This window comes from Motacilla alba, chromosome 1A, assembly GCF_015832195.1.
Source record: "Motacilla alba alba isolate MOTALB_02 chromosome 1A, Motacilla_alba_V1.0_pri, whole genome shotgun sequence".
Classification (NCBI taxonomy): domain Eukaryota; kingdom Metazoa; phylum Chordata; class Aves; order Passeriformes; family Motacillidae; genus Motacilla; species Motacilla alba.
The window spans coordinates 64,879,213-64,906,554 of NC_052031.1; the positions used below are offsets into that span (position 1 = coordinate 64,879,213).

Here is a 27,342-nt window from a genome sequence, read left to right on the forward strand (position 1 = left end):
CCTCTGGCACACTGGAATACTCTCAAGTCATTAAAATTTGTCTTGTAGGAGAAAGTGAGCAGGACCAATGGTAGAGACAGGCAGTCAGTGCTGGAGGAGCAGAAGGAAAAAAACCCTATGAAATAAAAATTTCAGAATTGCAGTGGGGTTGTGAGGTACACTAACACTAAGACATAATTTTCAAAAGCACTTTAGCAGGAACAAGACTTGAACAATATCCTCTTTGAAATGCTGGAGCAGAACAGCTGGTTTTGAGCCAGGATAGAGCCAAGCAAAGGATGCAAAGTTCAGACACAGCAGTTCATGAGGAGTGTACACCCCAACTCACAGCAGAATCACGACTGCATCCTCAGGTATGTGATCAGATTTTAGGGAGAAGAATTGAAAGAGGGATTGCTGAATGTTTCATCGTGTTCAGCGACTGTGCACCCCTGCAAACTCATCCTACTGCATTAGTATTTCAGTCCTGCAGCAAATGCTGTACAGAGCAGATGCCTCTAAAGAAAGTCAGGTAAGGACTCCATCAAATTCTCAGGGCTCCAGAACGAACACTCTAAAAAGGGTATGATAATAAAATCAAGAAAGACTTGGGAAACATTATTTTCATTGCATTTACAGTCTCAGAAACTAGTCATTTAATACAGTACTATTTAAATTTGCTTTGATGTTTGCCTGTTTTATTTTTCAGAAATGTAATAATCTATGGGACTAAAATAAAAAAGCTTTTTTTTCCCCTTTTCAAACATAAATCAAACAATAGATGCAGGAGAAGCTTACAGGACATGCAGCCAGCTGAACACCATAGCAAGTCACTAATTTGTATGATTATCAAGAGAACAACATCATATTGACTTCATGTGTAATTTAGCTCAAGAGTCCTTGACTCTGACACAGGATTTCTTCTTAGAGATTTAACAAAATACATAATAGTCCAATATTATATTTGGATCATGTAACTCACCCTGACAGCATTCTGAACCACCTTTCAAGACAAACTGCTCTTGTTTTGAAGGCAAACATGGCAAAATACTGAAGGTGTGGCAATATGAAACATACCCATGCAAGCATGAACAAACACAAAGGAATGAACAGGGACATACAGCCTTTTCCTACTTCAGGCAGTAAGATTATTGTGAGCTACTCCAGGAGCAAGAGTTCTGTAGGTGCCAACATGTGATTAACACTTACACATCCCACTATACTTCAAAATTCCCCATGCCCAGGACTGAGAAAAGCAGCTTTTTTAACTGGAGCAGAGTTTATGCAGACCAGATGCAACCATAAAAATACAAACCACTTGAACCTTAATAAAATACACAGTAATGGAAATGTTGTAAAACAGATACTAAAACCATAAAATATTAACAAGCTTAATCCAAATGAACCAGGGTCAAAACCACTAAGTCCAACCATCATTTACAGAAGTACAACAAACACCAGATGTATTCTGATTTGGGGCAAGAGGAGGAGAGAAAACCTGCAAACCTATCTTCAGCATTGTAGCCATCCACAAGACAAAATATACAGAGAATTTAAGATTTCACTGACTTGAAAAGTTACAGGTCTGTTACTAAAACTTAATCGGTCACAACTCATAATCTATTCTGTAAAAGAGACATCTGGTATGTGTTAATAATATGCAAAATGAGGGCAGTTGGCATTTCTCTCCCCTCAATCCCTTTTTCAATGCTGTTTTCTGAAGAAATTTGCAAAACTCCTCTGAACAAGTAACTCCACTTTAATGCAAATCTATAAAATCCTAAATATTTTTTAAAGACATAGGTCCTTATAACTTAGTATTTCTTACATGTATATGAGGTTATGGTTCGGTCATAAAAAGTAACATCTATGTGAAAAAGTCTGAAAATGAAGTAACATATATTTTTGTGCATATATATATAAAATATATATAATTATGCAAATGTGACAAACCAAGAAAATGCCTCCAGTATTCCTCCTGAAAATTATCTGCCACATCTAAACATTTTACCTCAGTATTTTCCTTTTTGCAGGAATGCAGCTCCCTGTTTACCAAACTTTCTAAACCACTTCAGCTCCTTCAAAGCAAACACTACATTCCTTACTATGGTTTGATATCAGTATGATGCTGCAATTGCAAATACCCCGGTTGTATAAAATATAGTTTTTAAACCATTATTCTACAGGGCAATTGTAGTAATCAAGTCCCTACTGATTTTGAAAGCAGCAGTAAGATATTTTTGCAGTTACAGATTATCAAGTTTAGGATTCACTTCTTTGAGATGATTGCTGTGCTTGCACAGATCCAGGCAAGTAACCAGACCTTTATGCACGTGTGGATCAAAACCTCTAATTCTTTGCAGTCCAAGCATTTAAAAAGCCTAAAAATTTATAAAGCAAACTTGAAATCATGGGTTGCCAGTTCCTTTGTTTCTGTTTTTTTAGTAAGTTTTTGCAAGCATTTTCCTGGGTGGGAAACACTTGATTTTTATTTTTTTTTTTCTATGCTGCAATAAAAGTGAAGATCTGTGGCTCAGTAACTGTAGCTTCAGGAAAAACATGAGACAGACATGAAAATCACAAAGAACTGGCAAGAATTTCCTACTGCAGGATTGAAGTGTGAGACTGCCAAACGAACTGAATTACCTAGCAGCCAAGTGGCTCATGCAGTTTTCTAAAAGCAAACAGAATTGCATTCCAGATCATCACATAAAATGAATGATGTGGGGAGGTTCTGGCTACTCGGGCAGGGGGGAGAAAAAATTAAGGATTAATAGCGTGAAGCATTGCCACAGATTTTCCCAGGAGACTGTGGGTTCTCACTCATTAGAAGTTTTTATAAATAGGTAAGACAGACATCTGTTGGGAATGAAGTAAGTACAGTTTATCCCCTCTCCAGGCAAAGGAGTGGCCAACATAACATCTGGGGGGCTCTTTGAATCCTACTTTCTGTGATGCTATACTCTCCAAATAGAGAATGGAAAAATGCTTCCCAAACAGTATTCAAGTCTTGCTGCAGTGCTTTGGAAAGGAGAGCAGGGCACTGAAAGCTCGGAAGGTTCAAGCTGGATGTTCTTTACCCAGTACTGCTGTTCTCTAGCTCAGTGAACATTATTTCATGCATTGCTTGAGAAATCTCCAAATACGACCACTGCTGACAGATTTAAAATTTTCCTACTCTGAATTCCCTGGAAGCTACAGTTTTTCTTTTTTTCTTTTCTTTTTCTTTTTCCCTGGAAAGGAAATTCCTTTATTCTCTTTAAGGATACTCAGAGGCAAGCACATATTTCAAAATAGTATATCAACCCTGCCCTGATCTGTCTCCCACCAGATATCACCCTGTAAATCTCCCCAAACAAACTTGTTTCAGTCAGGTAATATTCCTGACAAACACTGATCCCTAATGACTGCTCTAAGTAGTCACATCTTGAACTCAGTGGATATACACTGTCACTTGATATTTAAGGTACCAATCCTAATTTTATTTATGTGAACACACACGTGTGTGTGTATGGGAAAATCCTCTCTGGGGAGAGATTATAGCAAATGTGCCTAACATCACAGCAAAGTGAGGGGATCCACCCAGGAGAGGCAATTCCTCGCTGGAATTGATGGGAGCTGTATTCATTTACATGAAGGCTGCCCCTGACCTTGATTCTGACCTATCTTTCTGGAAATTGTTACTTTAAGCCTGGTTACCCTGTGTTTAGTGAGAAAAAAACCCAAGCTCATGTGCAGACTCAGAGGTGGGATGGAACAGGTCAGGCTCAAAAGGCACAGAGCAGAGAGGAGAGCTGGCTGCCAGGGCTTTCTCTAGGGCCATTGCCAGACTCCAACAGTATTTTAGAGGCCTTGAAGTAGCCAAAGCTGAACTCGCTGTGAAACTCTGAATGTGAAAACAGAAGGGCCAAACTTCTCCCAGAATCCAGTCCTGGGAAGCAGCTCAGAGCCTGAGTGAATGGATGCATGGCTACACAACACATCCAAAGGCTCCCATCTAGCCAGGTGCAGCTGCACAGGGAACAGGGGCCCTGCTCTCCCTTCTCCCATGGGCACAGCAGGCTGGTCCAGAGCCACATCATCGCTTGGGCTGGCCACAGCCTGGCCTCACAGCCCTCAGTCAGAGATGGCCACTGCCCTTGCCACCGTGGCACCCAGGGGCAGCACCACCGGAGCCACCTCCAGACTGGACACCCGGCACCCTGGAGCAGAGGCAATATCCAAACAAGTTACAGACTGTTACCATGAGATCTCCTCTTTGAGATTTAAATCTGATTTAAACTTGCAGTACAGAGTGTTTATACTGCACATGTCCCAAATGGTTTACCTGATTTTCTTAAGGAACCACATAGTCAAGCACTAGGAGACACATCCTGAGCTGTAGAAAACTGAGGAATGGCACTGCACACCCCTGAACCACCAGCCATTGGCATTTTCTATACTTCATTCTGTGTTTCAACAATAATCTCTGCACACCTGAATTCAAGAACATCTTCCGGTAAGCTGCAGACATTGTTTGAAAGGGAAAAAATATATTTCTTTGTAACATTTCACTGCATTGTGAATGTTGCTCAATTCTTATACTGAAGAAAGGGGAAAAACCCTCCTAGTTCACCTTCTGTACACCACTAATAATTTATGTATTTTTTATTATATCTGTCCTTCTTTATGTCCTACCTCATATAACTAATCTCTTTCATTCCTATATGTCTTCATTTAGGAGCCTCTCTGCACTTTCAATGAAATATTATGTTTAAAAATGAGAGTGTTCTTTTTCTAGGTAGCTTTTCTGACAAAGTTTCTACTATGACAAGAGTATGTCACATATTATGTAACTCAAATTAAGGACAGAAAACATTAGAGTATTTCTTAAATCCTTATTAAAAAAAAAAAGGTTCCTTTTTTTAATTTCCACCTTAGCCCCAACTCTTTATTGCTGTCTTCCATTTCAGTGTCTGGGAATAACATCATCATTTCCCAAGTCCTATTGCACCTGCCTCCCCCCTTCTCTCAAAGCTCTCCAGTTAGGAACCTACTTGGAGAACTTCTAGATTGCACTTTTTACATGCACTTTTAAACTTATTTCCCAGGCTTTGCCAACTAATCAGCTTAACAAAATTATTTGTCATCTCATATTTCAAAGGTAGAGCCTGTCATGCAGGAACCCATCCTACTTTTCACGTCCATCCTCTGCACTAAATCCTTGTCAGATCTGCAAACCTTTGGGAAATAGTTTTCTACCTGGGTGTATGAGAAAACAATAGGCATCTTGGTCATCTTTTCACACAGTATTCTTTTTTTTTATTAAGAATTTCATTTGGACTTTGCAAACTAAAAATCTTTGTATTTCTTTCAACTATAGAGCTGCTGCTGGAAAACTTTTAAAAATTTACTCCTGCTTGGAAGTTTAAAATCAGCTTTTAAAAATGTTGAATATGATTTTTTATTAATGGCAATAACCAAACGACTCATGTGCAGAAGTATGTTCTAAAATGCAGATGTGGGCATGTAAATCTGTAAGGGAATGTGCACCACCCCTTTATTGCAACTTACAACACAGCTGCTGTAATCAAAATAATTACTAATTCTTCAATAAAGTTATCTTAACCTGTACTGGCCCCTTCCAAATATAGAAGAAGGCCACATACCTAACGACCACCTTCAAATGGTTTGATTAAATGTAGAAAACTTAAATGTAGCATCATCAAAATATCATTAGAAAAAACAAACCCCATGAATAGGGAAGAAAAAGAATTTATTTCCCATAGTTAAAACACAACTGCTTTTCAGCTGGGCTATTAAAAATATTCTGTTTCCAGACATGTATTAATTATGTTAGAATTAATCTGAGGCAAATAAAATCTTCAAAACAGTACTTCTAGATCTATAACAGAATAACAAGAATTCAGTTTCATTTCTTCTTAAAATAACCCATTAATTTCATACAGTCAATATAAAAATCTGCAGTCTAAATGTATTTCCTTTATGAAGTCAACGCTCCCATATGAGCCATAGACAGGGACACAATATAAATCCTTCAGGACCTCCTTTTACAACACTTTAACTTTTTGTTCATGTAGGTGACATTACCCATTTAGCTTCATTTTAAGCACTATTTCTATCATACAGGCTTGTGAGTTGCTGGACTAAAGATCCTTCTGGTTCTGAAGGAGAGTCAGCTGAAAGGCAGATGCTCCTCACAGCTTCCCCCTGCCATTAAACACACAGAACCTGTCTCTGGCCAGAGAAACAGGAAGGGGACAGAAAGCACAGTACTGGCCATAGTCAGAGCACAAGGAGATCCCAATGACCATCCATACAGCCAGCACGGTGCAAACCCACTTCTCTCCACAGCTGGCTTGAGAGCAACAGACAGATTTCAAATTTTCCCACCTCAACTCATGTAAAAGTGGTAACTTATAAGAGAGTATGAAATACTGACCATTTAAAACACACAATGCCAACTACAGCATGCTCCTTCCATGAGCTTCCCTGAATCTTGGTGCCACCACTTGCTCTGTGGATTATGCTCTGGACAAGCTGAAGGGAGCAGAGCGCAGACACCAGAAAGTCAGCACAACAGGCTGCCTTAACCAGGAGCAAAAGAGATTGAGGCTGGAAGGATCCTCTCCTTTCTGGCCCTTTTTATAGTGCTGTTGAGACACTTCATGGTCTTGTCTTCCTGAGATAATTGCAAAGCAAGGAATGATTATCATTGCTGTGCTACAAATAAAAGAGTGGCTATGGGGCTATATTTTAAAGGTACTTAGGTGCCTAAGGATTCAGATAGGCACTTACTGGTATTTTAGTTCTTAACCTAATTAGCAGATTTAGTTGCAAATTCTAGCCTTGGGCATCAGTGTTTGAAAGCTGTGCTATCTTTTGAATCACCAGCTGTCCTAAGTTTCATGTTTAGCGCTTATGTGTAACTTTAGTTAAGTGGGAGAAGAGGAATATTCCAAAACTGAGGGAATAGACTTCAAGTGATCAGGAATGAACAATTTGCACCAAAACATATAACAGACATTGGAGTTATACCAAGACAGAATATTAAATACCATAATTCAGATAGTTGCCTGGCATTATATCTCTTAACCACATACTACTTCTGTTACATCATAGTGTCTCATTTCATTCTGAACTTCTGGTTCAGAATGCTCCAGCCTAGGACAAGCAAATATCTACATTCATTTCACTCTCAGTTGTACTTCCTATTTAATCGTTTTATATTGTGTCTTTATTTGAAGTTAAAATAAATGGTTAACTGCATTAGGCTGCTCACCACAAATAGTATGTTTATATAGCAATGAAATTCTCTGTTAACAAATTGGAAGCTATGTAGAATTAAATGGGTTAAAAACATTTGCAGAACAGCTCCCAGTGCCATTACTGCACGGAGAGGTTGTCAACATGGGTAGGAATTCTCAAACAGATACCTTAAATGAACCTAGAAACATTAATATTTCAAACTTTCCAAATTAAAATGAAATACTATAAGGCTAACACTTATTCTTCTATTTTTACAGGACAGTGCACATTCACAAATTGTATCAGATCTATATTTATGTCACTTCAAAAATAAAAAAATGGATAGCAAGTGTTTCCCACTTAGGTTTCCTTCACAGCTTCTATAGAATGTTCAGTGTAATCGAACAAGGCTCACTTGGACTAAATGATAGTTGAGCCTCCTCTGTGACAGAAGTATGAACTAGCTCTCATTCTGCTACACCAGGTGCTGTGACACAAAATCCACTGGCCTCAGTGCCCAGTTCTCCTTGGTGCCACACGCTTGCTAGAGCTGGCACCATCTTCCTTCTGCTGGGCAAGCTAAGAGCACAGGTCTCTGCACTTCAAACTCAGGATCCCTGTAGGGGTAAGAAGGCACCATGCTGGATTTCATTCATCACAGACCAGCCACTGAAATGCACAAGAAAATGCAATGCTGCCTTTTAGTATTGAATAAAAGCTAACACTTTTAATAGTTTAATACTGAAAGTAAGGATTTAACAATGCCTATTACTAATGAAAAAGGATTTTTTAGTTCAGTTTAAATATAGATTAACCAGTTGCTGGTCAATCAATTTCCACAGCCATTTAAAATAGGCAGGTGTCTGTCTTCTTTTGAGCTACACAATCACAACCTAATCAATTAAAATAATGCTGGTAAAAAAGAAAAGCAATGCTCTCACAGAGGACAGCTATTGCGAGTTTCTGTTGTCAGACTGTAATACTTGGGCTTTATTTGATGTGCATGTTTGGAGAAGCAAACAATATCACAGAGAGATACTAAGACTGTGCCTTTTAAGTCTTATGGATATTTAGCTTTTCAAAGCAGTTCTGTTATCCAAAAGTTAAGCTCCATGGCTATTCCACCTAAGCCCTGGTAAAAGGGATTCCTCTCTAAGACATAAAGCGACTGTAATCTTGGGGAACTTTGCATTACTTCTTGTGACAAGATCCCTTGTCTCCAGAACTTTGCAGCCTGGTAACACTGAAACAATGCCTCTGATTTATCCAGCTCCTCCCTCTGCAACTTATTACTTGCTCAGCCTTACAAACAGATATTGCTACACCCGGCAGGGCCATCTGGGCCAATTCTTGGACCTTGGGACATGTTCAAGGATTAGCCTAATTGCCAAGACCTTTCAGGTGACCTCAGAGCCTGATGCTCTTACCTGGAGCATCCAGGTCCATTCTTAGAGTTCTCATCAGACACAACTCCTGCCATCACCTCCTTCAAGTCACATCTCAGCAGCCCAACACCTGTCTCTCCAAGAATATCCCAGTACAGGCAAGGCATCCAGTCCTCTTATTCACTGGATTATTCACTTATTCACACTACCAGAGGAAAATACCAAGTGTAAGAGAAATCTCTTAAGGTACTAGAGAAAATACCAAGGCAAATGCCCCCAGTGACTCTGGGGGCAATAAGCCCCTAGCTTCAATAAGCCCTCTTGCTGTGAGAAGAGGGCTTATTGAAGTATGCAGTCACTGCATGGCCACTCTCTCTGTATACATGTACCCATACACATATGATCTCCTTTTCCTTAGGGAAACAACTGCTGGGCCTTCTTGCCTCAAAACTGCCACCTGCACCCAGCACTGCCACGTTACACAAATCTGCTTGCACTCCACCTGTAGTGAGCCCAGAGCAAGACAAAAAAAGCTCAGGGTGTTGTATGAGCCACCTTTACATGCATTTATCTGATGGTATTTTGTTTCTAGCAGCTGTGCTTGCTGCCTGCTTGGCATCTCTCTTTTCCCATCACCTGCAAAGCAGCAGGGTCACTTGAGTTGGCACCTCTATTTTCTGAACAGACAACAAAGAGTCCTGACCAAAGTCAATCTGTACAAAGACAGTGCTCCTCCCTTTGACTGGAGTCACTCTAGAAGGAGCAGGATATTCTCTGTAAGATAAGTGAAGTGACAGAGAGAAGTCTTCCTGGCTCTAAGACAGCAGAACACTCAAATACAGAGCATCTTGATTTACCACTAGATTGGTTTTTTGAACTGACAGTGCTGACACAGCAACACTTTTTTTTTTCAATTCTCTTGAACAGGAGCAACCAGAATGTGGCAGAGAATCATGTGTCAAGAATAAAACACAGGCCAGACTAAGTCTAGGCAACCTCTCATAGAGCTGTCTGATTTCTTCTTTCTGCTTCATGATTTATAACACCACAAACTGTGAAGCAGACATCACAACAACAAAGTTTGATGTTAAATGACTTTTGCAGTTCTCCTTATCTCCCCTTGTACTGAAAAGGCCTGTCTGTCACACAGCACTTTTCCCTCCGGCAGAGGGAAAAGACCAGAAAACCAGCCTGAAGGTAAGTTTAAAGCAGAAGAGCAGTGGCCAGGCAGTGGGTACCCAGATGCGCTCACAATACTCCAGTGAAACAGTTCTGCTGCAACCTCCACAGTTTCTGTGGGCAACCACCTGAAGTTATTTCATGATTGGCCAAGGCAGAGACTTCACACAGAGTCCCAGGCAGGTGTTGAATGGCCACAGAGGCCTTGGAATACTGCATATTAGGAGCAGGCATGGAGGAAAATCTTTTTGCTTATGGAGTTTTTGAGAACAGCAAAGATGTGTTACACGCAGTACACTTTTAATTTCTGATAGGAATTAAAATGTACTGCATTTGTTAACAGGAGTAACCCACAGAGTTATATCAAAGTTTACAGCCAAATACAGGTGGCAAAAAATGCAGTTATCTGGAACACCCTAAGCAACAGGGACAATACTTTCAGAAGAGCACAAAGTAAGTGACCTAAAAATAAGAACCCTTGGCTAAAAGATGTGGTCATTCAAAGAACTACACTGAAGGGTAAAGGAACCAATGCTGCTGTCACTTATCTCCTTTCTGCTTGGATTGAGGCAGACCCTTTAGGAAGTTTGGACATTATAAGGCAAGAGGAATAATGAACATACCTTTGTTTTTTGCCATCTACTGTTTTAATGCAGGTATAGTCTTAATGAAAAGAATATGCATCCTACTAGACACAACTTCACTCTGAGTCTGTCGTTTCATTCACATTAAGTTTATAAATGTATGCTACAGCAGATTCCAATGGATCTTCTGCCATTACACATAGTTCTTTAGATTTTTATTTTAAATCAGCTCCTGCTTTTCCAGGAGTTAGTCTGGTAGAAGGCTTGCTTTCTGATATGCTTTGCAGGACAACAGCTGGGAAGATGTTATCACGCATATTGGTTTTTTCTACTGGTTAAGTATCACAGGAGTTTATACAACACATATTCTGAGAGGACTCACAGATCTCTATCATTTAACTAGGAAAATTCTTTTCTCATATTCCCTCAGGTCTCTATCAGGATACAGTAGTTTGGTAATTCCTGAATTATTTTTCATGTGTTTACCTAGCCTGTGAAGATAACAGTCCATGGTAACTTCTTTACAGGTGAGATAATAAGATGTCAAATTATGAAGTCTGCAGCACCTGAGTGAAAGAACCTGAGTGAATAAAGGAGGCCTTTCTCACATTCCTTCTCCTCCAACAAAAAGCTGCAGCTTTTGCTTTTTGCTAACTCCCTCCAGCAGCCCAAGACTTGCCACCAATGGCTGTGGGTGATTGTGCCACCACATCTGTGTGGTTTCAGCTGATGTGCCACCACATCTGTGGGTTTCAGCTGATGGGCACAACTGAATGGAGTTCATTTGAAATGGAAAAAAATTAGGGAGCTAATTTTGATAAGAGAATGAGTTTAAAGGCTTCGGGAACAGGAAAAGAATGTAAGCAAAGAGACAGGAATGAGGCAAGGAAATTATTATGAATGTTCTGAAAAAGAAAATACAAAGCACCTCAGGAAGGGGAGGTTGTGCAAGAGTGAGGACGGGGAGGAAGCAAGGGAACGCACTGGCAAAAAACACTGGATAAGACTTCTGAAAAAGCACAGTAAAGGAAAAACAGTGTACATTTACACCTCTCCTTCTTAGATAAACAGTCTATTCCCTCTACTATTAACATTTTATTATTTTCTCATTGGCTGCAAAAGAATTTTTGAGGTTCTTCAAGCCTGTCACTATGACAGAGTAGATAGAAGAGAGAAGAGAGAATCTCTCAACAAGTGACAGGATCAACATCACAGCTTATGATCATATTCTATCAACAATTTGAAAAAGCCTTTACCATGTCTTTCTTTTGACTTGCTAAAAACCAAACAAATGAAAACCAGAAAGGCAGAACCTACAAACAGCAGCAGCAGCCCATTAAATTGTATGTGGCTGAGAAAATGACCAGACATTGGGAAAAAACAGGTGATCTTCAATTTACCAGTTCACTGGTCTCTAGGTGTCAACACTCCTTGTATGTTTATTAACCCAACAACCAGTCTTGCAATCCATTAGCTACATCTCTTCGAATTTCTTGTGCTGAAATGTGTAATTAATAGTGTCTGGTTGTTACATTATTTGTTCTGCAGTCACAAGAGCTAATCCATTTCTGTGTTCTAGTTAGGTGGCCTGGGAATGTCTGTATATGTTGATAATCTAGTGCTAAGCAATTGAGTTAGTGATATTTAGAGGCATACAAGACTCTTGTAACCAAAAAAATCTGTTCCTGTAGGTACTTTAAAACAGCTGACCTCAATGCAAGCAATTGTGCAAGTCCAAAAGGAAACAGAATAAGAGAAGGCTTGCTGGAAATTCTAACCACCTTGTCATCTTCTCACAATTCTTTATGTAACTTTTCCAGAAACACACCATGAAAATCAGGCAAGTGTGAACAGGTGTTTGGTGTATTCTAATCTCATGTCAGTATCCTGGTTATTGAGCTGGAATCCCAAACAGCCCAAACCCTGTGACCTCAGAGCTCACAGTGCTCCCTGAATCACTCAATTCAACAGGAACCATTAATACCAACTTCATTACCCATGGGATCACTTATGCATCAAGATAACACTCATACTGCTTTTGGGAACAGCTTTGGTCCTCTCTTGGGGTAAGAACAGCACGTCATCCTTGACAGTGGAGTCAGTCTGTGGCCACCTGACCACTTCCCGAAACCCTTCCTACCAGCCAGTGACTGCCAGTGCAAATGTCACACCACCCTATGGATGTAAACTCCAAAATCAGTCATGGATGGCCATACAGTTTGGAATACAAAAGGGATGTCTACCTGCAAAGGCTGAATACATGCCACTGAGCTGGATATACAACCAATATGAATCCCATCACCACAGAAACCAGGCACTCTTGAAGCTTGAAACATGTCCAAACATTTACTCGATCTTATAAGCATACATATGTAGATTTCAAGTACAATCAAAATCTGCATTTTGCATTGCTGCTATTGTTTCAGCTGGGGAAAATGACAAATATGAGAGAATACAGAGGAAAAAATAGGAGAGAATATTGTTTTGGATAATACGATGTAAGTACAAGCAACTTTACTGATTTCTATCTTATTAAAACAACCAAATGGAAGCATAACTGAGAGCCTGAACCTAAAAATTATCAAAGTAGGATCCATTATGTGGATCACCCAAAATCTGGGCACATAAATTCTCATTTATATTTAGGCACCTATTCCAAGCCAGTCATTCCACCTCTTTCTGTAGCCAGCAATTCCAAAGGCAACCTCATAAGGCCTGAGTAGAGCACCTGCTTTGGGATGGCCCAGGGAGGCATCCAGCCATCAGAGGGCTAAAACCATGCAGCAGGAACCTGAGGGCTGCTATTGCTATGGCTCCCCTGATTTCCCACATCCCAGAGAAAGCCTACAGCCAGTCCTAGGCGTCTGGGCTAGCCAGATTCCAAAATCTGACTTGCCTTTCTCTTATATTTTCTTATATTTTATATTCTTATATTTTTCTCTTAAAAATCTTATATTAAAAATACAGAAAAGGTATCTTTACTAATATTGCTCTTTACAGAGCTCTAGAACTACAAAGCCATTTTTTTAACAAGATGAGAATGAAGTTTATTTATGTATGCTTTATTCTTGTTTAACATTAAAAATATTTTATCTTCTTCATCTGGTTTAAAATTGAAGAACAAAAATATGTATGAGAGTCTGAAAAACAACCTCTGCACATATTCTAGGATGATAATCAAATTTGTAGGTTTGTTGTTCAGGCACATAATTTTAGAAAGGGATATTCATGGAAAAAAATCAACTGGGAGAGAAACATGACTATAAAAGTTCTGAGAAAAATGTAGTTTGTGAAAAAGATATTTTATGTCTTCTTTACAAGGGAAATTAACCACAAGAAAGCCAGAAATTTTGTATTACAATGAATTTTTTAATACACTGCATGTGAAATAGTTCTGTTAAATGAGGCATTAAAAAAAAAGAAAAAAGACATAATACTTTACTGCCACTCCATCAAAAGCTGATGCATAATTAAAGAAAAGGCACAAGACATGAATTTCATGACAAAAGAAGAAAATAATGCAATGAAAAAGTCTGTAGACATGTGTGTGAATGTTAGCCAATTCCTCTAGCTAGCTCAAATTTGTATCTGCTTGAATTTGTAGAGCCCTTTTTCTCTACAAATAAAACAAGTGTTTGAGGCACCTTTCTCTCCTTTTTATTTCCTGTACTAGTTGAGTTAAATTGTAATACATTACTTCTAGAAAAAAATTAGATTCTCATCTAGCTTTCTAAATAATTAACTCTTTTCAAAACCAAATTATAATGTTATAGCAAGAATATTCTGCATGTAAGCAGGTCTACACATCAGCTCCTGTAAAGGCCATTCAGTCCCAGGTTAGGGACAAGCTCTAGGTGACACTGCTCCAGGACTGCCACATCCAGCAAGGGCTGGACACAGCTTTCTGTCAGAAATGTGGTGTCACCCTGCCTCTGCTGTAAGGGGACAGGAGGCTCTGAGCCAGGTGTGAGGGATATGGAACGTACCTGCCGTCACAGTGAAATCCAGGCACGGCTTCCTGGCCTTGGCACTGAGCAGTCCTAATTCAGGGCCTAAGAAACACAAGCAAACAGCAAAAGCAGCCATCAGCATCCACATCTGCAATGTTTGAGCACAAAGAGACCTCTTCCCTGTCACCCTCCAATGACCTGCCCATGAGGGCTCTTTGTCACAGGCTGTTCCACAGCAGGAAAGGCAAGAGCACGCAGACCTCACCTGGGCTTGCCCAGGGCAACAGTGAGATCTGTGAACAGGAATGAAGCCTCCGTGTGACTGAAGCATCCTGCCAAACACCAGCTATCACCCTGGCACTCTATGTTGCCATGTATTTTTGTATAATACTCCAGAGACAATTTCTAGCCAATATACCCTTCTGCCATGGAACGGAAAATAATCCCACACAAATAAGGCAAGCAAAACATGCTTTCAAAGCAGTAATAAATTTGGGGTTCTGTAACTGACATTTGAAGTTTTATGAGTATTTGAACTAAAAGTAACTTGTTGTTATGCATTATCAAGAGAGATTAAATATTAATTGAGCAGTTGTTGCACAAAATTTTAAGTCTCTCTAAAGATTAGAACAAATTATATAAAGTTGAAGATACTTTAAAATGAAGATATGTTGAAAGTAGTTATTTAAAAAGAAAATCAGTCCTAAATATAAAAACTCAGAACTTGAAACAGCCTGGTATGTGTTATAGTATGTATTATAATTTAACCCTGACCTAGGGGATGAAAAGCTAATGCCACAAAATTTATCAGTGGTGACAAACCTTCAGATGCAAAGTCAGAGTTGTTCTCAGACAATGGAGTGGAACAAAAGGCAACGTCGGGGGCCTGGACAATCTACTCATGACAGCCACAGAACCAATTTGCTATAGGCACCTTCCTTCCTCTGCTGCTGAACATACTGGTCACTGTTTAACCTGGGCCTCAAACTCTTGGAAATTTAAACAATATCCAACCAATATTTAAATAATTTTAAATAAAAATAGTGGAAGACTACTCGAATTAATGGGGTGGACACTTATGATTGCTGTATTTGCTCAAGGTTTTTTATTTTACTGAAATAAAATGCTGAAAGTTTTTTTATTTTACTAAACCAAACTGGTTTGATTACAGAAGAGACACTTGAATTGGCAAAAAGCACTTAGATCTCACATGTGAAAAGTACTGTGAGCCCAAATAAAGATGTTACTTTATCTTCCAAGGCACAATGAACCTGTAGTCAATTTAGAGGTGAAAAATATCTACTGAAGGAATATTTTCATATTTGGTAAAGCTATGTATCTTGTAAAATTAAATATCTAAATCCGATTCTTAAATATTGATCTTACATAAGAACTTAACAGTTAATACTAAAATGATACTACATCTGAATGAAACCCCCTGTAAATATTTGTACTATTATAAGTTATAAAAAATACATGCCCTGTATTAACCTTGTACAAACTAGTGAGATATTTGCAGGATAATGAGTTCTCTTCAGTGTAAACCACTGAAATGCAGCAGACTAATTCCTCTCTTTTGGATGCTATATCATACAGAACAGGAGTTGTGGAATACATTTTACCCTCCTGAAATTCTCTAAGAATCTCTCATTGCCACTTGCAGTCATTCTCCAGCACAAGTTTAATTAGAAAGTGCTAGCTTACATTTCACTTCATTTAATTAAAGGAAATAAATGTTATTTTCTAGGCAGGCCAACACAATAGAAAATCCTAAAGTTAATAGCTATTATAGTTTAACCTGTCAAGCAAAACCACTTTGTAATGGCAAACACCCCGTTCTGATATCCATGTGATACAAACAAAGACATCTCTGTACCATGAATAAACCATGAGAATGCTGATGGAACTAGAATAGCTCCAGGTTATCACCCGAGATGCATTCTAGGCTGCTCGTGCTACACAAGCTGTATAAATCTGAATGAAAAACCCTGAGCGAGTTGACAGCTCATATTCAGATGCAACATGTCATGTTTCAGTTTATATGCCCACTGCCCCTTGTCCTGTCTGCGTACCACTGAAGAGAATCTGGTCCCATCCTCTTGATACCCACCTTTCAGATACTTCATTCCATTCATAAGATCCCCTCTCATTTGTCTCTTCTCCAGGATAAAAAAGCCCAGCTCATTTCTCTTATTTGTGGTTTTACTAAAAAGTGCAAAGGAATTGTTGAAACTAATTATAGGAAAAATCCTGACCTGTGCAAAGGGCCTGTGAAAGATATTCAATACTACCTAAAACCCTTTTGCTAGAATACTCAAAAATCTCCTGGGGGTCTGTGAGAGAAGGGCCTACAGACTGCAAACCATTTGGAAGGAAAAGCCTGGACATTTGTCAAGAATAAATTGCACAAAGGCCCCTAAAGAAAGGGAAGGAAGTCCTCTTCACGCATTTTGAGTTTCTACTTCTACAATAAAGAGACACTACACTGTAAAAAAACACTACAACTGGTTCACCTTGCTGCCATGAAAACTCCACTGGGTAGCTCTGATTATAACAGATAAAGGAAAAGTTAAATTCTACTTGTTTTTATCTGATCTAAAGAGAAGTCATGCTCAGTCTCTCAAAACAATCCATCACCCTACTTCTACAAAAATGAGCTTCAGAAGTCCTCTGTAAAACTTGTCACCATTTCCTCACATTATATTTTCAGTGTGAAAAACACAAAATAAAGGAAGTCACTTCAAACATGATAGAAAGTAGAGGGAAGGACAATAGAAAAGGAGAGAATCAGTATTATCAAAAAAATGTATTGCAAAATAGTGTCTAGCTTAATAAAAGACAATTTATGCAGCCTGTTTAATTACGGAGTTTGAGGCGCTGCTATCGCTTTTTTATACAGTTAAATCAGTTAATCAATAGGTAAAGCCATCTGCATGTAAAAAAGCCTGTTCAGCAACACAAAATGAATACATAGCTAAAACACAAAAACCTGGTTGGTCCTGCCTTTGCTTTACTCTATCTCACCATGAATGACCCGAGAGCAGCCAGCAAACACCCATGGTGGCTGGGTATTCACTGCCTGTTGCAGGAATCCTCTGCCCAGGGCTCAGTCAGACCATGACCTGTGTACCTGTTTCCCCTTTCACGTGTGACACATGACAGAATACAGTTATTCCTCCATACCAACTTAAAAAAAAACCCCAAAGCCGCCCAACCCCAAGCCTCTTTAATCTCTACAAAGCGAAACTGGGAGCCATCAACAGGATTCACTTTTGTGGTGTTAAAAGACAAAACAAAAAAGTACGAACTTGGCTTCGGCATTTTCTTTCATGAGGCTTGGAAGAGCTCAATAAAGATGAAAACTGGTTTTATTTGCAATGGCCACAGAAAGTTTTGCTCTAAAAACTTGCAGTTTTGTGCGTATAGGGGTCTTGCCTCTTTGCCTCTCACATGGTGGATAAATTGCTTAGAATTCAGATTGCTATAGAGAAATGCAGCCTCTGTAATTGCCATCAAGGTCAATGAGAAAAGGGTAAGTGCTTAAGTGGTGGATACATAATTTACATCACCCTGGAGCAATGTTAACATGAATTTTCAACCTGTTAATGTTTATTCAAATGCTGCAGTTGTGAAAAAATAAAGTTACCGCCTGAGTCTAATCAACAAAAATTTCTGTCTTCAAATACGTATACTGCTTTTTTTTCTAACCATCTACAGTAAGATTTTAGAAGAACTGGATTTCAAAAAACCAAAATTAAAGTCAAACAGCATCACCTTCCCTTTCAAAATATGAACAACGCCAAGATGCTCCAGGTCAAAAACAAGAAAAATGTAAACCCATAAATAGTAACTTTATTTTCTCACAATTTGGGGGTATTTTTTTTGTGCAATTAGTTAATTGTTGTTTAACATTTATTGAATTAAGCTGAAACATCTCAATTCCAATGTACAATCTGCAAAGTTCAGTCTCTGGACTACATCTGTTACCAAAATACTGCTAAGAGAAAGCAGATTTGTTTAGGTTAGCCAGGAATGTGCTCCCAGTGGATTTCAGTTACAAGGATACATAGGTTGTGAAATGATAGATATCTGTGATGAGGAATTTTGACCCAAATGTACTTTATGTACTTTAAATTGCTTTATTTATCATTCCTATTTAACACCTCCTTAAAGCCACTTGGCACAGTTCTGGGATCAAAGTGACCTTTTGCTAAAGAGCAAAATTGATGCATAGTTCATTAACCAAACCAGAAAACACTACTCTTGATGATAGGAGAAATGCAAAAATACCAAATTCACCTTCTTTCTTTGTTTTCCTTCACACCTCTAATTAGAAAGCACACAGCAGTGGGACCATGCTGAGTTTACCATAAGTGCAGGAAAAAAAAAAAGAGGAAGTTACTGAATATGCTCTTTTACAGCTCACAGCTTTGACTTGAGGAAACAAATCAGCCTGTTATTCTGAAGGCATTTACTTTACCCTAAGAAATATATTCTCCACACACCAAAGATGACATTACCTTCCTCAGAAAAGGATGTCTTGTCAAGCTTGCCAAAAATATATTTCAACTGATGTACCTGACTATCTCTTAGGAACAAAACTGAATCCTCCCAAGTCACTGAAATACCAGAGAATTATGTATTTGGTAAGATCACATTTTATGCAGCTTGTCTGCAATTCGTAAAACCAAAATATGGACTCAGTCAGTGCCTTGGTTAAAAATATTGGAAAAACAGTGCAAGTACCAAGGGGCATTAAAAGGTGATGTAAAAATTCTGACCAAGAGTGCTGCAATGCCAGAAGGCAAAGGCAATCTAAATTGAAGAACAACACTATCAAGCAGATGTCATATCACACTCTGTCTGTGTGCACTGTAAGAGAAGTGCAAAGCAAGGACCAATTCAGAAGTGACAGTTTTCTTTTTCAGGGCATACCACAGAATCTCTGAGTTGGAAGGGACCTTTTGAGATCCCCTGCTTAAGCAGGGTCATCTAAGCCAGGCTACCCACAACCATGTCAAGTCTTGTCCTGATTCTCTCCACAACCTCTCTGGGCAGCCTGCTTTGCGTGTTGAGTACCCTTGTAAGAACAAACTTCTTTTTCTTGTGCTTAGATGGAATTTCATGCGCAGGTTTTTTGCCTTTTTTTTTTTTTTTTTTTTTTTTTGTGCTTCTTGCCTGTCACTGGGCTCTACCATTAAAAAGTACACTGGCAAGAAGAGCCTGGCTTCCTCATCTTCATCTCCTGAATAAACACTTCTGGTATTTATACACATTGATAAGACCAGAGCCCTCTGAATTCCAAACCTTCCCTAGGCTGAAGAGTCCCAACCCTTAATTTCTCTCCAGAGGAAAGATACTCCAGTGCCTTAGTAATTTTCATCGCTCTTCACTGGATTCATGCCAGGATGTCCAAGCTTCTCTTGTACTTGAAACCCCAGGAAAATAGCCAGCAGCCTAGATATCGTCTCACCAAGGCTAAACCTGCTGTCCATGCTCTTCCTAATGCAGACTGAGTTGCCTTGGCCCTCCTACTGCAACTGTATGTTCCTGACTCATGATCAGCTTGGCAACCATCAGGATCCCAGTATCCTCCTCGGCACAGCTGCTTTCAAGCACACACTGGTGCAGGGGATTGCTCCTCCCCAAGAGCAGGATTTTTTATTTCCCCTCACAGAGAGACTAGAGGTTCTTCTCTGCCATTTACCCAGCGTGTCCAGGTCCCTCTGGGTGGTAGCACAAACACCTGGCACATCAGCCATGCCTCACAGCTTTGTATCATTTACCAACTTGATGAGGGTGTGCACTGCCCCACCATCGAGGTCATTAATGAAGATGTTAATTGGTGCTGGCCTCAGTGCAGACTCCTGAGGCGCTGCACTAGCGACTTGTCTCCGGCTGGACTTCTGCCACTCATCCCAACTGCCTGGGCCCAGCCATTCTCAGTTCCCCTCAGTGTCCATTTATCCAACCCTTACTTCCTTGGCTGGTTTACTACAGGTAGTGTTGAAAGCTTTACTGAAGCCAAACTAAGCAGAATACACTGCCCTCATCCACCAAACTTGTCACCTCATTAGAGAAAGCCATCAGACTTCGTAAGCATGATTTCCTCTTCATAAAACCAGGATGCAAACCTCTAATAATCTTCCTGTCCTTGGCACTTCTGGAAATCGTTTCTAGGATTAGTTGTTCCAGTAACTCACCTCCTGAGGTAAGGCTGACCAGCCCACAGTTCCCCTTCTTGAAGGCATCTGCTTTATCACAGCCTTCAGAAACCTCTCCTGAATACAGGAACCTTTCAGAGATAATCGAGATCAGCCCTGCAATGACACCAGCCAGCTCCCACAGAACTCACGGATGTGATCCCTTGGGCCCCTTGGACTTACAGATGTCCAGTTTGTTCAAGTGTTCACTAACCTAATGCTCCCCTACCAGGAGTGAGTCTTTGTTGCTTCATACTTCTCTTTGGGTTTCAGAGACCTGGGTTTCCTGAAAACTTGTCTTTTTATTAGGGGATCTTAACATATTGACCAAATCCAAAGCTCTTCCACATCAAATCCTATACCTAGCTCCTCCCCACAAAAGACTGCACATGAACAGCAGTATTTTCTCCTGGTACTTCTTTACATGTAGTTATTTAAAGTTAGGAACTTCTGTTGCAGTTCATGACAATAAGATGATGCACAGTAAAAGAAAAATCAATGGAAAATTTACAGAAGAGCAATTCCATTGACTGAACTTTTCAAAAATAAAACCAAACAAAACTCATTCCAGCCTAAAGCATGAGGCAGAGAAACATGATGTTTCATGTAGAAAACTTACAATCAATGTAGAAAACTTACATTGATTTTAGATAAGCCTTAAAGTAGCAAACTATAATAATTACTTCTAACAGTGATGAAAAGAAATACTACCCTTTCACATGAGAGGCTTTTGACTGTTCTGTAGGATTCTTCCTTAATATGGAATGAAGGCACAAACAGATACAGAGTAATTTAAAGACTAAAAATTAAAACATACAAAAAATGTCATTGTGGTGAGTCTCACATGAAGTACACCAGAACATGCACTCTGCCAAACTGGCACGATAAAATCAGTGCCCTTGAGATCAATCCAGCTCAATCAAGTTCATTAATGTAAACATAACAGTAAGTCAAGCCTGTACATAGATTTATTTCCATGCTGCACTTCCCCCTTCCAAACGTGCTGAAGTTGCACTGTATTTCATTGGTAGAGTCTCTGTGAAAGGGGTTCTGAAATGGAACTGCGTTTCTCAAAAATGCGATTGCAAACTGGTGTGAGAGATGACCTGGGTTTGAGAGATGACCTGGGTTTGAGGTTTTATGTGGCACCTTTGGCCACTCACACCCAGCACAAAAAGGAGAAAATGAATACAATAGTACAGACAAGGACAACACGCAGGAACGGAGTGAAAGGCTGAGACTCTACTGATACTGCAAATCAGTGCTTTGCCCGGGGCCAGCTGGCAAACACCATTTCATGGACCACTGATGGGAAGCAAAACCTGCTCTACAGACATCCACACCTCCATTCTGTAGTTACTAATACTATTTCTAATGCAGGCTTGAAAAATACCTTCAGGGGTATTGCCAGGTAAGATTCTGGCAGTGCCTCTGCATGATCATGACAACACGCCTAATAACCTTTGAGAAACCAGAAATTCTGCCATGCCAGACTTTGATTAAGGACAAACTTTGAAATCAGGAATCTTTGTTGTATATGCAAGAAGGCTGCACCAAATTATATACATGCATCTGAAGTACCAGAAGTGTTCTTTCACACATGGAAAAATACTGTCTGTTGAAGGACAAAAGAAAGTACGGATCCAAAATCTGTGTGCCAGACATGCTGGAAAACTGCATAAATATATGGAGAGAGGATGGGGGGAAAAAAAAAATCAAACTCAACCCAAACCCACACAGTGACCAGCTGCAACAAGGCAACAAATACCTCAATGAGAAGCAACAGCTGGAAATAGTCAATTCCAGGACCTACTGCAGACAGAAGCAGAGATCCCAAAAATGTAACAGGCCTAGATGGAAGTGACAAGAAAATATGTTCTACAAAAATCAGCATATGGAATTGGACTGTTTTTCAGTGTGCAGAGAACCAAACTACTAAATTATTTTTATTCTTCTTTTTCCATAAGTCTTAAAGTTATTCTAACCATCTATTCCCCTTCCTTTCCCAGACTCCAACATTGTGATGCTGCAGTTAAGGAAATAAAAGTTTCTTCAGTGTTCTTTGCTACAAGTCTCTGTACTCAAATTTTGTGACAAATGTTTGCCTCTTATCCAAAAAGTTCAGAATTCTGTCATTAATCAACATAGTATCTACAGGAAAAAAAATCAAAACCTTTTTCCATCATAAATCTCATACATTTGCTTTCATTTCATATTAGCTACCAGGACAAAGAATCAGAGAAAGGTGGCAAACTCAGTAGATCCCTAGCCAAGAAGTATTATGATTCTGTACCATTACAGTGGGGAAAAATGGCTTCATTTATGCAGTAGATTTAGAAGTACAGAGAAGAATTACAGTCTGATAGCGAAAGAAAACAACGTGCTGGCTATAGTTGCTGTGACTCTTCCAAGAAGGAAGGTCAGAGCACAAGGAACAAGAAATTAAATGGAAAGGCAAAAGAGGAAACATGGGCACCTGGAGAACAATCATGTAAAGAAAAGAGACAGAGGCCTCTCAACACACACACAGAGGAAAAAGAAATGGAAAAGGATGCAGAAAATGTATCCAGGTAATTACACCTGGTGAGCAGAGGTCCTGTGCCAAATTTTCATTCAGGATGACAGATAAGCCTTGATGCTTCTTGTTGCCCCATATGCAAGATTTAAAGTTTAATTTTATTTAGGGAAACTTAGACAATTCAGTGACTTGGTGAACTGACTTTGCTTTTATCAGTGTACAACATGCCACAATAGAAATAAATGCCTCTTCAAAGAACAGCTTTTCCATAACATTAAATAACATATTAGGGCATGGGGGAAGGCAGAACTTACATTGACACAACTGCACCTGAGTAACATGTGAAGCACATAAACCATTTTTATGGTTTTTGTAGTTGCAACTACAAAAAGCAATTTACCCACTGGAATTCCATGCTGATTTTCTGCTTTTTTGGAGAAGAGGGGCTTGAAAACCTGCTACTGACATAGCAAAAGCAAAAGATGCACAGAAATGTTTGTGTTAGAAATATTAAAATTCATGACCAATTAATGTAAATCAGACTGTTATTGAGTACTTTGGCCAAATTTGCAAAAGTAAAAATTAACATTTACATTTTTTTTAAGGTTACAAAATATGCAATGATTTCCAGCAGATTTCAGCACTGTTACTGCATAAAATAAACCAAACAACTTGCAGGCTCTACCTGGTTCTAAACTTGAGTACAGCTCACACTGAAACAAACACAAACAAGCTGAAAAAGTTAACTCCTAAGAAACCCATAGTCCACAGACTGAGCTTTCCCTGTTTTGCATGACTGTCGCACATCAGCAGTTAGTACCTGTAATTACTTAAGGAAATAAAATTAAATATACAAGCCCAAGAAGCCGTTTCATAGTAACTATTGTGTCATTTTTCTCCTAAGAAACATTAGAGTGCAAATACTTAGAATGTGACACTGAGACAGGAAGGTTCCAAGCTATTTGCAGAATGTAGGCAGAGACAAGGAGCTCTGTTCTTCACAACTCCCTTGGCTCAGGACGGTCAACTAGACACCTGCTAGTAGGAAAAGCATCCTGCAAAGAGTCATGGTTTGGTGAGAACTACAGTTAGGCTTGTAAGTTTTGGAAAGTAAAATACTGAAAGCATACATTGGCAATTTTGGTTTATCAATCCAAAATTACTAAAGATATTGTTTACCAAACAGGAAAACTGACAGCTCTTTTCCCTTGTTTTATCTTGGGTTTTTGGGGTTTGGGTTTTGTTAACTCAGTTGGTCTTGATTACGCTGTTAAATTAATTGGTCTTGATTGTGATGTTATACTGTGATGATTAGTCACCTCCACTACACCATATTCTCTACTTTTTTAATTTTATGTCAAATTTGAATTAAGAAGTAAAGCAATTTAAAACAGAAGAAAATACTTTTTAGTGATCTCAAGCTCTTCAGACAACTCAAATACAAGTGAAATTACTCCTTCAGTTCATCAGTCTTTTCATTACCAGTACAGTGATTTTATAGACATATTCAGAAAACTGATATAAATGGTCACAAACATCAAAGCAAATTCTCAGTTTTTACTTAAGCAAATGCCAGCTGATTCTTCATGTCATGGTCACCTAGCTGTCATTAGAAATACCTGTGGCAAAGGCCACACCGAATCCCCCACTGATTGAGCTTTCTCTGTGGGGGAATACACATAATAATATATTAGGTATAATCTGTGTATATGGTGATAGGTGCCTGTTTATAACAAGCAATATAAAAAGGATCAAGTAGGATTTGTGATAAGTATTTACGTGTAATTTGTTCTAGTTTTCTAGCACTTTTTAGACACTATGACGTCACTGTTAATTCCAAACCTCTTGATGCAGTTAACCTGATTTATAAGAGTATCACATTCCCACTTGGGCACAAGAGAAACAGAATACTGAACATCACCCCTGAGCCCCTTCCCAAAGACACTTCAGTGTTTCACTGAAGATCTTAAACTCTAATAACACAAAATCCCAGCCATTAAAAACCTTCACACATGAACATATCCACTTACTGTTTCAACAAAAATCCTCCAACTCAGAGCTGCAGCTCTCCTGAATAAATTGATTCTTTGTTTTACTTTGTTCCCACCTAGGCAATAAGAGATATTAGAACTGAATATAAGGAACACCATTATTAACAGATTGTATTACTTACCTTATTAATGATGTTAAAAATTATGCAAAACAAAGAATACTCAAGACTTTACAATGGACCCAAAGGTTCATTGTGTCAATGGCAGCCAACACATACACATTGCTGCCAGGAACCTAAAATGAAATTCTTTCTAAGTAAATTAACAAAATTTCCTTTCCTCAATTTGTTCCTTAGTGGAACAGCTAACATGGCAAACCTGCTGTCTAGCAATAAATATTCCAGTGAATCCCTGCATTACTGTACCAGTAGGTATGCAACAGAAGAACTGTGTCAGCCAAACTTTAAATCTGAAATGCAGGACATTAGAGAAAAAAAAAAATTCTGTTTGTACAAAGCGTCCAGCATTGAAAGAATATGAAACACAATATGTCTACTCTCAGCTAAAATACAGGAAAAAAAAATATGCTTACTAAATTCACTGCCTGAATTCTCCATGTCCCCACATGGTTTCACCACTGCCGCATTCCCTTTACAGCCAAGACACGGAAGCAGGAATAGCTGAGTATTCCGATGGCTGCAACAGTGAGGTCTGGAATTCCAGTCACTCATTCAGATCTGAGCAAAGCCCTGTGATCTTATGCAACAATTGTTTCTCGGATTGCATCACACATTTACTTCATGTAAGATTCTGAATATTTTAAGTACAGAATTAATCTTTTCAGATGCAGGTCTGAGCTGGCAGTACAAACGAGCAGCTGCTCCACTGGGTGGTTTAAGTAATATACCTCTTCCATGGAAAGCAGGGAATTTGTAGTGGTGACACCAACAAGAAATATGATCTCTCTGTTGAAAGGTGTAAGACATAGCTGGAGCCATAAATCATTAGCTGTTTTGAAGGCCAAACTGAGAAACATGCTTTGCTTTCTCTCAGCTTGCCATTAAACATCCATCCTCAGCAGAGACAAAACAGCTCTTCCAACAGGTACTTCTAAAAGACCTTTTCCACAGGACCTGCTGTAGTAATTTAGGGCAGTCCCTAGATCCTGTAAAATTTTCTCCTTCATCTTTGGATCACTAATTTTCTTTTTTTTTTTAATTCTCTCCAAACTCAACACACCACAACAGCCCTGCAATGCCACAACCTCTGTCTCTGCAAAACAGGACTTAATCACCCCAGCAGAGGCAAGACCAGGACAATGTAAACCCTCCCAGGGCAGGGCAGTACTGCCTCAGATGAAGATAAGGCAGTTCTTTCCTTTATTCAGACACTTCCTTTTTGCAAACTTCTTTTAAAAACTTGCTGAGCGTGGACAATCCTCCGACAATTTTATTTTATCAGAGATGGACCAAGCTTCTCCTTCCCCCATGTAATACTCCTCAAATCCTGCCAACAATCCCTATGCTTCCCACTACCACCCATTAGTTTGTCTGCAGTTCTGCTGCCCCAGGGCTGCACAGGGCTGGGAGAGCCTTTGGAGAAGGCCTTGTATGATACAGTATCTAACGGGGCACCCCTGTCAGGCCTGGCAGTAGTTCAGAGGTTATTAGCTGGGTCACAAAGACACACATGGGACAACTGAGTAATTCTCATCTCCTTAGGAAAACCAGTTGAAGCAAAAGTTTGGGATACTATGAAAGCTTTTCTCTGCAAAATCTAAGTCTGAAGCTTAACACAACAGGACAGCAATCTTTAGTCCGAAAGTCTGAGAGAGAACTACCACAAAGCTTCTGTGGTGCATGGAAGGGGACACATGTAAAAACTCTGGTTTTATGTGTTTATGAAAGCAGACAGGAATCATTGGCCAAAAAGATTCTAAATATGAAAGGCAAGTTTTAGACACTGGAATGGCTAAAATGAGTTATTATAGGTGAAAACTTTGCTAGACCAACCCTAATGTGGAAAAGTATGCATTTTAGACAAAATCATAAATACTAACCTGCATGAATGAAATTCAGAACTACTAATTAAAAAAAAATAATTCTGAGTTACTAGTGCCATTTTCTTTGTTTCCCGTTGTGCTCCTTGGTTGACTTGCAGTCCCAGATAGGGTCTGATCCAGTAAATGTTTCCAGATGTAAGGCTTCTATTTAATACTCCACCTAGAAGTAAATCTTATTCCCACTAGTTACTGTTTGTATAACCCTTCAGAGTTCAGCCTTAAAGTAGAAAAAAGGGGGGGAGG

At 39.3% G+C, this 27,342-nt stretch overlaps 1 long non-coding RNA gene across 12 annotated transcripts in view; it reads right to left on the reverse strand.

Annotated features, from left to right (window-relative positions):
- Nucleotides 1–27,342, reverse strand: part of LOC119707810 — a 242,900-nt gene that overhangs the window by 192,668 nt on the left and 22,890 nt on the right. For all 12 annotated transcript variants that reach the window (XR_005258880.1, XR_005258881.1, XR_005258887.1 and 9 more), the window contains exon 3: nucleotides 14,362–14,427. This is a non-coding gene — a long non-coding RNA (uncharacterized LOC119707810). The remainder of the gene's footprint in view (nucleotides 1–14,361; nucleotides 14,428–27,342) is intronic.